Here is an 11,261-nt window from a genome sequence, read left to right on the forward strand (position 1 = left end):
AAGCCAATCCTTGCAGAGGGGTCTACCCAGATTCCAATCCTAGAAGAAGAGGAAGAGAAACCCAGGATGCCAATAGAGACAACCATAGAAGGACGGGTCTCTGAGATTTTTGAGTCGATGAGCAAGATTCCAATTTTCCAACCTCGCACAGAACCCGTCACTACTCCAGAAGAGGTTTTAATATGGAACTACTCTGTAGCCGACAAAGAACCCCCGTATGACCCAGAACTTACAGGAATACCTTCAACAATCGCCAAGTATCACATCACAAGGCTCAGAGAGCAGGTCTTCTCAGAGTACGCAATTACAAGTCTCAAGACAATTACTCCAAGAACTCTGATGAAGAAGCAAGTGCTCTACGCACAATATGTGGTAAGGAGAGAAGATGGAAATTTTTATACCTCCACCGACGCAGATCTACACAACCTCTGTGTGTTCGACCTCATCTATATGTACAAGATCTTAAATGTCTACATGGAGAAGAGGTCAACCTATTCTTTGTCCCTCGAAAGGCTGGTACAGGTTATGCGCGCCCAAGTAAAGTTGTACAGCCAGAAGGATTTTGAAATAGCAGTAAGGTTGATGCAGAAGGATCTACGAATTTCTCCTCCACAGAGCCGGCCTAACTGGATCCTCAGGAATCATCCCAACACCGTTATACACAGACCCTTGTTTGGATTTGTGTTTTTGGACAGAGATGAGATCCTGCGATTCTATGATCCAACAGAAGTTCCTCGTTATTCAACAGAGACGCTGGAGTGGATCTTTAAGTGTGCAATGAAAGAGGTGGAAAGAGGTCATCTAAGGGAGGCAGAAGTAGCAGGCATCCTGGAGTCGATCAAAGTGCAAATAAACTTCAGAGAATGGGTCTTCTCTATCTATAGGCTGATCAAAGCAGATTTTCTTTATGCGGCAGATGACTTCCCAGAATCTGCAGTTTAATYTTACTCCTCTGTAAAACAATTTTGACATTTATGTTTTGTAACTCTTTTATTCCAGTCCTTGTAATTCATTTCAGAGGCTGATGTTTTCTCACCTCTTGTAATTTCCTTTCAATTAAGTCATGATCTTGCAACTAGTGTTTAAATTTACTTTTTCATACTTAGGGGGAGATTGTTAGCTCTCATTCCTTGAATGTAAAAGTATAGAAAAAGTAAAACAACAAGTATTGACAGAAGCTGATCTGTCACAAAAGACCACAGAGGACAATCAACAGAAGAAGCTCAATCGTACAAGATTCAAGTGAYAGAACCYCTGTCATCCATCACAGAGGTTCTGGAAACTTGTCCTCTGCAAAGACCTTGCTACAAGTCAAAGACAACAGAACCTCTGTCGTGTCTCACAGAGGTTCTGGAAGATTTCCTCTGCGTGCTACAAAGTTTCATCCAGCAGAGCCTCTGTGATGTCTCACAGAGGATCTGCAGAAATGTCTTCTGTGTAGATTATCTTTAGCACGTTTTACTTAGGTTTATTAGCTGCTCGTGACTTTCACGTGATCTTGTCTGTAATCTGTATTAGATGAACGGCTTAGATTTAATTGCTTTGGGTCGTGTCAGAAAACGGTTACTTGCCTGTATAAATAGCAGCGTAGGTCTTTGTATTTCGTGTGCTTCCAGTATTGTAATTGKCAATATTTTCATCAATTGAAAATCATTTGAARCTTTTCTCTTTGTGTTATTCAAGTGTTCTTCATCGTGTTCATACCAATTGCTGCTTGTTTGATTATAATACTTTTCGCTGCTCACTCACTATCAATCCAATCAACCAAGTAAGTATTCAGTATCAAGAACTGAGTAATACGATCCTAACACTAACCCTTAAATTAAGGAAAAGATAATTAAGGCCTTTTCATTAAAATAATGGTAGGGTTACTTTTAAGACATTTTTTAATCCATCAAGGTCCATTCTTCAAAATAATTCAAGACTTTCGGATCTGACTTCATAATTAAATCCCTTTAATACCCAAGAGAGCCAATATTTGAATTTTGTCCAAATCTGTCTTGAGGAAAATATGCCATAGGAAGAATGTGAGCAAAAAGTGGGCATTCTACCACCAACAATGGGTTTTTCAGAAAATAATCAAATTCGTGACCTTTCATCACCTCTTAACATATTTTGGACCAAAAATACAGGATAGGAGCAAAATGGGTACAAAAGACACAATAAAATAGGGGTATTGAACAACAAATAATTCTCACAAATTGAGAGTTATCACACCCCTAAACTTGAGGTATTACTTGTCCTCAAGTAAAAGAAAATAAAGTAAAAGACACTTCAAGAAAGGAACAAGAATGAAAAACTTACATCAGGTGTTGGAAATTCGTCTAGTAAAGAGGATGTACAACTTCCCTGTTAGATCTTCGTAGTGTTGTCGTTAATCAGTAGGACTTAAGGGTTAGTGTTTTTGGCAATGACATCGTGTAACCTTCCCCCAAACTTATCCTATACTACAAAATGGTTTGAAACAAAAGTTCTCCTCGATTCACTTTTGAGTACTTGGAAAAAGTTCGTGACTCATTTCTTGGCATAAACTTGCCCTTTTGGATAACCGGACTTTTTATTTTCGTCTTTCGATTTTTCGAAGACCGATTCTTCTTTTTTTGTTTTCTCTCTTTCTATATATATTTTTTTCTTTTCTTCTTTTTTTCTTCTTGTTTTTTTTTCTTTTTTCATACCTTCCAATTTTTTAAAGGTATAAATTTTTTGAACACATTCCCCCAAGCTTAATATCAACAATGTCCCCAGTGTAGCAAAAGGGACCAAAAGGGGTACGGGTTGGGTGCAAGGGGAAAAATGTTTGGGCTTAAAATAGAAGGAGGGCCTACATCCTCTTAACTTAAACACTACTAAAAATCATCCAAGGATGTAGTACCTGAAACGAATAATGGAAACTAGACAAAACAAAATGAAATCCAACACCATGTCATTTTATATTCACACAAAAGAAATGATGTTTCCGTAAATCATACACAAAAGACGGAAATATAAGTGTATCTGTACCCCAAAATGATATACCAAAAATAATGTTTTAAGAGGTAATGATGAAAAGTCGAGAATTAAACCATTTTCTTCAAAACTGCTTACTGTGGGCAAGGAGGGGCAGCAGCGGCTTCCTTAGAGCTTGAAACAGCAGGAGCAATAACTGGAATAGGGGCAGCAGGCATGATAGCAGTGGTAGCAACAGCAGATGCATCAACAGTAACATGAGGAGCAGGAGCACAAGTGGCAGCAACAGAAGCAATAACCGGCATGGGAGTCTGCAAGGGCGGGAAACATCTTACCTGAGCGAGGGGCATAGACCACTTGGAAACCTTGGAAGTTGGGTTGTCAAGAGGGAGTCTTGATGCCCATATAGCTGTCGTTCCACTCGGTTCCAGTCTCGTGTATACGTTCAAAAGCGGGTTGTCTTCTTTTCCAAGTCTGAGACTCGGTCTTCCACGCTCCCTACCTTCTTCAATATCGCATCCAATTTCTGATTAGTGTCCTCCCATTGGAGCGCCAAAACAGAAAGCCAAGTGGCTGACCCGTAACCCGAAGCCAAAGGATTGCTTGGAGGTGGCTCGGACGGGCTAGCCTCTTCGGCCGCAACATAAGGGTCTTCCATTGAAGGCTCGATCATGGGGACAACAGGCGGCTCCTTGACAGGGGCGACGGGTGGCTCAGAAGTGGCGACAATCGGTGGCTTAGAGACGGCGACAACTTGCGGCTCAAGAACAACAACAACCAGTGGCTCATTTGGTTGATCATTCGGCACTGACGCCACCGGTTCTTCTTGAACTCTCTCGACCGGAACGGGATCCTGCAAGTTCAAAAAGGGCCGAGATGCTCTTTCCCAATGGTCGACCGTGTTTTGTTCTAAAAATGGTGAGCCGATAATTATTGTATCCTCATCATTTGTAGGTACCTTAGCCTTGAACATAAGCTTTGTGATAAGGGCCGGAAAGACTAAGCTTGAATACGTCCTTTGAGAGGCGGCCAATATAGATGCGTGTATAATCAGCCCAAGGTCAATTGGTAACTCTCTCATGATACAATAAAGTAAGACGCATTGGTCCCTTGAGATTGTACTATCATGAACAGTGGGGATTAAGTTGTGTCACAAAAACTGAAACCAAAGCCCCGCCTCTTTATTGAGATGGCGGGCCAAAATAAATTGGCGCCAATTGTCCCTCGACCATCCATGATCGGGGAGCATAAGGATGGATGCAATATCATCATCAGAAACTTCCAATGTCCTTTTCATAATTTGAGCAAAAGAGCATTCCGTTGGGGTAGTAAGTCTGAGGGCCGCACTGAGCTTCGGCCCCGACCAATCAATTTTCTTACCACGAATAGTCACCAAAATACTCTTGTGGTGTCAACGGCTGCATAGAAACTCGGTTACCCAAGATACATTGGCCTTCAGCGGGGCAACTTCCATATGCTCCCATTGCAAAGCCACCAAGTGGTGCTTGATAGCCATAAATGAGTTGACCAACTTCGGGTCAAAAGCTCGTTTAAGAAGAATTTTATTGTTTTTGATACGATCATACCTTTCTTGAAATGGTACCACTTTGGCTTTCTTCTTCTTAGGGGCTGGTTTCTTCTTCTGCTTCATTGTTGCCTTTCTCTTTTTGGAAGGTTTTGGTTTGATGACTTCCAAAACCTCCGTTTCTTAAATTTCCTCCTCAATTTCCTCCATCTCTTCAGTTTCATCTGCCACATCTTCAGCATGCTCTAGATCTTTAGCCATCTCATATTCATAATCACTGTCTCAAGGCACTGGTTTTGGTATTAGTGGTGGCACAACAGACTCTGAACTTGAATTTGCAATGCTTCCCGAAGAGAATTATGTGCTCACAATCTGCCCACTGGGGGCAGTGACTGGTGTTTCCTCAACAGGAGGAGCACCCTCTGTTTGAGTCTCTTGGGCTTTTTGTGTTTGTTCTTCCATCATCTCAGGAACAGAAAAAGGGAATAACTCCTCTAGATTTGTGGAAGCATTATCTTCAAAATCAAATTGGAACTCCTCCCCTGGGGTATCACTAAGGTTAAGGTCAAAATCATGTATGGTGGGTGGGCTGAGTGGTGTAGATGGAAGGGGTATAAGAGGCTGTTGTATGGGTGGGGGGCTAATAGGCAATGGAATGGGTGAATGGGTAGGAATGATAGGCGGTGGTGTGGTTAGGGCTAGGAAAAGTGGTTTATTGGTTGTAGGGGAAAGGGTACGGCGACCGGCGGTCATGAAGTAGATGGACCGACGCCGATGGTGGTGGTGATAAGTATAGTGGTGGAAGGAAATATTATTGTGAATAAGGGAGGAGTTCTGGTGATACTTACTGGAGTGACGACCGCATGAGACTCGTTGTAGTCTACCCGGACAGCCGAGGAGCGACCGACGGTGGTGGTGTAAGACCGAGTCGGCGGTGCAAAAGTAATGGGATCGAGTGAGAGTGGTTCTGATTAGGCCATGGGTGGAGCGACCGGAGGTGCGAAGGGAATGGCGGAGGAAGACTCGCCGGTGACAGCCTGCTGAGTAGACCGCAGTGTAGGAAGTCGGCCAATTGGTGGTTTTCTTGACTTTGCCATGAAAGAGGAGAAATGTAGAAGATGAAGAGTGCAAAAATGACTTTCCCCCCTTTTTCTTAGAAAACCGATGGTTAGAAACCTAGGAAACCGCCCCCATGCAAAACCCTTGGTGTAAAAGATTTTTGAACAAAAAAATGAAAAAGCTAATGTCTCATCATCGTACACAAGCCACCAAAATCAGAAAAGTCATCATTTTCTTTCATTTTAAAAATCCCATTTCTTTTTCTAATTTTCCTTTTCTTTTTCTTTGAAGAATATCCACAAAAACCCGCCAAATTTATTTTTTTTACCAAAACCCACTTCAGAATGTGAGCATGAGACGTTTACCGCGAGCACACCTGCATGAAATAAACATAAAGTACGCAAATTAAAATATATATAATATTTACAACAGACGATTTCGATGAAAATCAAAGAGATTTTTGGCATGGATCTTGCATTCCTTCCGGGAAGAAATGTTTGAGCTGATGCCCATTTACTTTAAAAACTGTATTGTCTTGTGGGTTTAAGAGATATATAGTTCCAAATTTTCTCATCTCAACAATAGTGAAAGGTCCTGACCATCTAGATTTGAGTTTTCCGGGGAAAAGCTTTAATCTAGAATTAAAGAGAAGAACTTTTTGACCTTTTTCAAAAATTCTCTGATTGATCCTGCGGTCATGCCACATTTTCGTCTTTTCTTTGTATATCTTGGCATTCGCGTAGGCTTGGTACCTCCACTCTTCCAACTCATTGAGTTGGAGCTTTCTTTTCTCTCCCGCAAGAGTTGCATTTAAATTTAGTTCCTTTATAGCCCAAAATGCCTTACACTCCAATTCCAACAGGAGGTGACAGTATTTTCCAAAAACAAGTTGGTATAGAGACATGCCTAATGGAGTCTTAAAAGCGGTACGGTAGGCCCAAAGTGCATCATCCAATTTAAGCGACCAATCCTTACGGTTTGGCTTAACCACTTTTTCTAAAATATTTTTTATCTCACGATTTGAAAGTTTCGCAAGACCATTGGTTTACGGGTGGTAAGCCGTGGCTACTTTATGTTGGATGTTGTACTTTTCAAGAGTGGCACTTAGCACTTTGTTTATGAAATGAGTCCCTTCATCGCTTATCAATGCTCGGGGTGTACCAAAATGTACGAAAATGTTTTTATGCAAAAATTCCATTAACGTTTTGGCATCATTTCTTGGGCAAGCCTTTGCTTCTATGCATTTGGATACATAGTCTACCACAACCAAAATGTACTGATTGTGAAAAGACATGGGGAATGGTCCCATAAAGTCAATACCCCAAACATCAAAAAAGTTCGACTTCCAAAATATTGTTCAAGGGCATTTCATTTCTTTGGGACAAATTCCCTATGCGTTGGCATTTGTCACAACTCTTCACGAATTCAAAAGCATCTTTAAACATGGTGGGCCAAAAAAACCCGCTTTGTAAAATTTTAGCGGCCATACGTTGTCCACCAAAGTGGCCTCCGTACGGTGATGCAGGACATTGCTTTAACAAAGTTTGGATTTCATCATACGGGACACATTTTCTCAAAATTTGGTCCGATCCCATTTTATAAAGGAACGGATCATCCCACAAATAATGCTTGCAATCGTGAAGGAATGTTTTAAACCGATTTCCTTGAAAATGATATGGTTTAAGGCCACATGCAAGATAGTTTCCAATATCTGCATACCAAGGATGTTGTTTTTTAAAACTGTGTTGTATGGCCAAAACATATTCATCCGATGACTCCCCCCACTTGATACATTTCCTTCAATTCTAGAAAGGTGATCGGCCACTTGATTGTCACTTCCCTTTCGGTCAACAATCTCAGGATCAAATTTTGCAATAAAAGAATCCATCTAATAAGCCGTGGCTTGGCATCAAATTTGTCAAATAAATACTTTATTGCAGAATGATCTGTATGAACAGTGACTTCTGTACCAATCAAGTATAAACGGAAACGATCAAAAGCAAATACTACCGCAAGTAATTCTTTTTCCGTAGTGGTATAATTTAATTGAGCTTCAACAAAAGTCTTACTTTCATAGTATATGGGGTGAAAAAATTTATTTTGCCTTTGTCCCAAAACGGCACCCATGGCTCAATCACTCGCGTCACACATTACCTCAAAAGGTAGGGACCAATTTGGAGTAATGATAATGGGTGCCGAGACAAGAGCATTCTTGATTGTTTTAAAAGCCTTTTTACATTCGGAGGTGAACTCAAAAGTTTGGTCAACATGCAACAAGTTACATAAGAGTTTTACAATTTTAGAAAAATCCTTAATAAACCGTCGGTAAAAACCCACATGTCCCAAAAAACTACGAATGCCTTTGACCGAAGTTGGTTTGGGCAATTGCATTATCACCTCAATCTTAGCTTTATCAACTTCCAAACCTTTTTTCGAAACCATGTGACCTAAAACAATTCCCTCTTGTACCATAAAATGGCATTTTTCCCAATTTAAAATCAAGTCATGGGTCACACATCTCTCCAAACTCTTCTTTAAGTTTTCAAGACAATTTTCAAAATTAGTGCCAATAACCAAAAAATCATCCATAAAAACTACCATAGTGTCCTCAATCATTTCCGATAAAATAGACATCATACATCGTTGGAACGTGGCCGGAGCATTACATAAACCGAATGACATACGTCGGAAAGCAAAAGTTCCAAAGGGACAAGTGAAAGTAGTTTTCTCTTGATCTTCGGGTGCAATATGAATTTGATTGTATCCCGAGTATCCATCCAAAAAGCAATAAAACTCYTTWYYGGCCAAGCGATCTAGCATTTGATCTATGAAAGGCAAAGGGAAGTGATATTTCTTAGTAGCTAAGTTCAATTGCCTATAGTCCATACAAATCCTCCACCCGGTAACGGTCCTAGTTGGGATATGTTCATTTTTGTTGTTGGTGATTACCGTGGTACCACCTTTCTTAGGCACACATTGTACCGGACTTACCCAACCGCTACTAGCAATAGGGTATATAATACCCGCATCTAACCACTTCAAAATTTCCTTCTTAACCACTTCTTTCATGATTGGATTTAGCCTTCTTTGAGTTTGTACCTTTCCAACACTATTTTCTTCCAAGATGATCTTATGTTGGCAAAGGGACGGACTTATTCCCCTAATATCAGCTATAACCAAAGGTTTTCTTGTGGTCGTTCAGCAAATCTACTAACCTTTCTTCTTGTTCACTACTTAAGTTGGAATAAATAATCACAGGCAATTTTTCTCCTTCCATAAGATATGCATACTTAAGATGTGAAGGCAGTGGTTTTAACTCCAAATCGGGTGCTTCTGCAATGGACGGGGTTTGGGTTGGTATATGTTTAAAATCTAACTGTTCAAAGGCAGTTATGTCCTCAAGTAAGTCTTCTTCACAAATGTCTTCTGCCATGCCCACAGTGTCTCCACTGTGGACACAGTCGATCAAACTTAGATCTAAATCTTCACCTACTGAGTAAATAGATGAATAGTCCTCAATTTCCCCATTGAACTTAAAAGTTTTAAACACATTGAAAGTCACATGCTGGTCGTTCACTCTCATGGTCAACTCTCCCTTTTGTACGTCAATCAATGTCCTACCCATAGCAAGAAAGGGTCTTCCTAAGATGATCGGAACATTCCTATCGGCTTCGTAATCTAATAATAGAAAGTCAGCCGAAAAGATGAATTTGTCCACTTTAACCAAGATGTCTTCAATTTTACCTTTTCGATATGCCAAGGACCTCTCCGCTAGTTGCAAAGTCACGGTGGTAGGTCGAACTTTCCGAATTCCCAACTGATTAAAAATAGACAAAGGCATGAGATTTATACTTCCCCAAGGTCACATAAGGCATGACCTACTTTTTTCCCTCCAATAGAGCATGGGATGGTGAAACTTCCTGGGTCTTCTAATTTTGGGGGAATTTTGCAAGTAAGAAGGGCACTACATTCCTTTGTCAAAGACACGGTCTCAAATTCACCCAGTCTTCTCTTCTTATTAAGGATGTCTTTCAAAAATTTAACATAGCTAGGCATTTGCTCGAGAGCTTCTACCAAAGGTATGTTAATGTGGAGTTGCTTAAAGATGTCGAAGAACTTCTTAAACTGTACATCCACATTTTTGGCTTTCATCCTACCTGGGAAAGGTAATTCTCATATCTAAATCTATTGGACCGCTCTTTTTCTGTTAGAGTGTGGGCAGTTTCTGCCCACTATGAGCAGCGTCAGGTGGAGACTGGGTGGTGCTGGAACTGGGCAAATCTGCTATTTGTGGAACAAAAACTGGATTATGTGTTACTTTCAGTTGTAGGAAACAGAACTAGAAATTTCGATGTGGCAAAAGAATGTGAAGTATTTTTTGACAAATCGGTTCACTAGGTGTTTCCTTTGTGGTACTAGATTCTCCCAAGTTCTTATCACTTCTTAAAGTCACGACCTGGACATCTTCTTTTGGTGTTTCCATGTCACTAAGCAAAGTTCCTTGAGGTCTATTCTTGAGATCCGCGGCAAATTGGCCGAGTTGGATCTCGAAGTTCCTCAAGGTGGCATTGGTTTGGTATATAAAACCTTTAAGTGAAGATTCGAGTGAACCATTAACCTCTGATGCATTTTGTTGCCTAGGTGCATGTGGTTGTGAAGATTGCCCATTTTGGTACATGTGATGATTATCTTGCATGTGATGACCACCTTGATGAAATCCCGGGGGATTTGGAGGTCGACTTTGGACTTGGGTTGCCCCGAGGGGTTGAAGTCTAGGATTTTCGGCCCATGAAAAATTCGGATGATTTCTCCAATTCCGATTACACGTAGGAGAAAATGGGTAATTTCTTGTATGGTTCGCAACATAATTTACCGAAACGGGGTTTCGGGGGTAAAACTTATAAGAATGATTTTCACCACAGAGAACACAAGATTCAGTCATGGAAGAACTTGACATTATGGATTGAACCTGACACTTTTCCCCATTCAAATTTAATTTGTTTTTAACCAAATTAGTTAAATCAACAATTTGGGCATTCAAAGAAGAAATGGCATCAAGCTCATGAATTCCTGAGCCAGATTTAGAAACAACAGCACGAGGGTTAGACCATTCAGTATTATTATTACAAATTTGTTCCAAAATATCATACCCCTCGTTGTAGGTTTTAGTTATGAAAGCGCCACCGGCCATTGCGTCAAGAATAATCTTAGAGGCACTGGAAAGTCCGTTATAAAAGGTTTCTAATTGAATACAATGAGGGATTCCATGATGAGGACAGTTCCGTAGAAGGTCCTTGAATCTCTCCCATGCATCCGAAACCGCTTCATCTTCTTCTTGGCGAAACGTCATAATTTCATTTCTAATTTTTACATTCCTCGTCGAAGGAAAGTTTTTTTTAGAAATTTTTCCGCCAAATCATTCCAAGTAAGGATCAAGTTTGGTGGTTGGGAATTTAGCCATGCTCTAGCTCTATCCTTCAATGTGTAAAGGAAAAGCGTCAAACGTAAGGTCTCTTGTGTAACTCCAGGAATTTTAAAATGATCCGTCATTTCTATAAAAGATTTCAAATGAGAGTGCGAATCTTCCGAAGATAATCCCCCAAACTGACCCATTGCGAAAATCATTTGAAACATAACCGGCTTGGGTTCAAAAGATGTTGCTGTCATTTCGGGCCTACCAATTCCCGAGGCCAATTGACCAAATTTGGGAGTTGCGTAGTCCCGTATGCCT

At 40.6% G+C, this 11,261-nt stretch overlaps 1 non-coding gene across 1 annotated transcript; it reads left to right on the plus strand.

The window, feature by feature from the left end:
- The first annotated feature begins 10,791 nt into the window (after window positions 1-10,791).
- LOC112504694 lies at window positions 10,792-10,898 on the plus strand. Its single transcript, XR_003068241.1, has one exon. It is a non-coding gene; the product is annotated as a small nucleolar RNA R71 (small nucleolar RNA).
- Window positions 10,899-11,261: the final 363 nt, after the last annotated feature.

The sequence above is a fragment of the Cynara cardunculus genome, unplaced genomic scaffold, assembly GCF_001531365.2.
Source record: "Cynara cardunculus var. scolymus isolate 2C unplaced genomic scaffold, CcrdV1 Un_Scaffold_6534, whole genome shotgun sequence".
Classification (NCBI taxonomy): domain Eukaryota; kingdom Viridiplantae; phylum Streptophyta; class Magnoliopsida; order Asterales; family Asteraceae; genus Cynara; species Cynara cardunculus.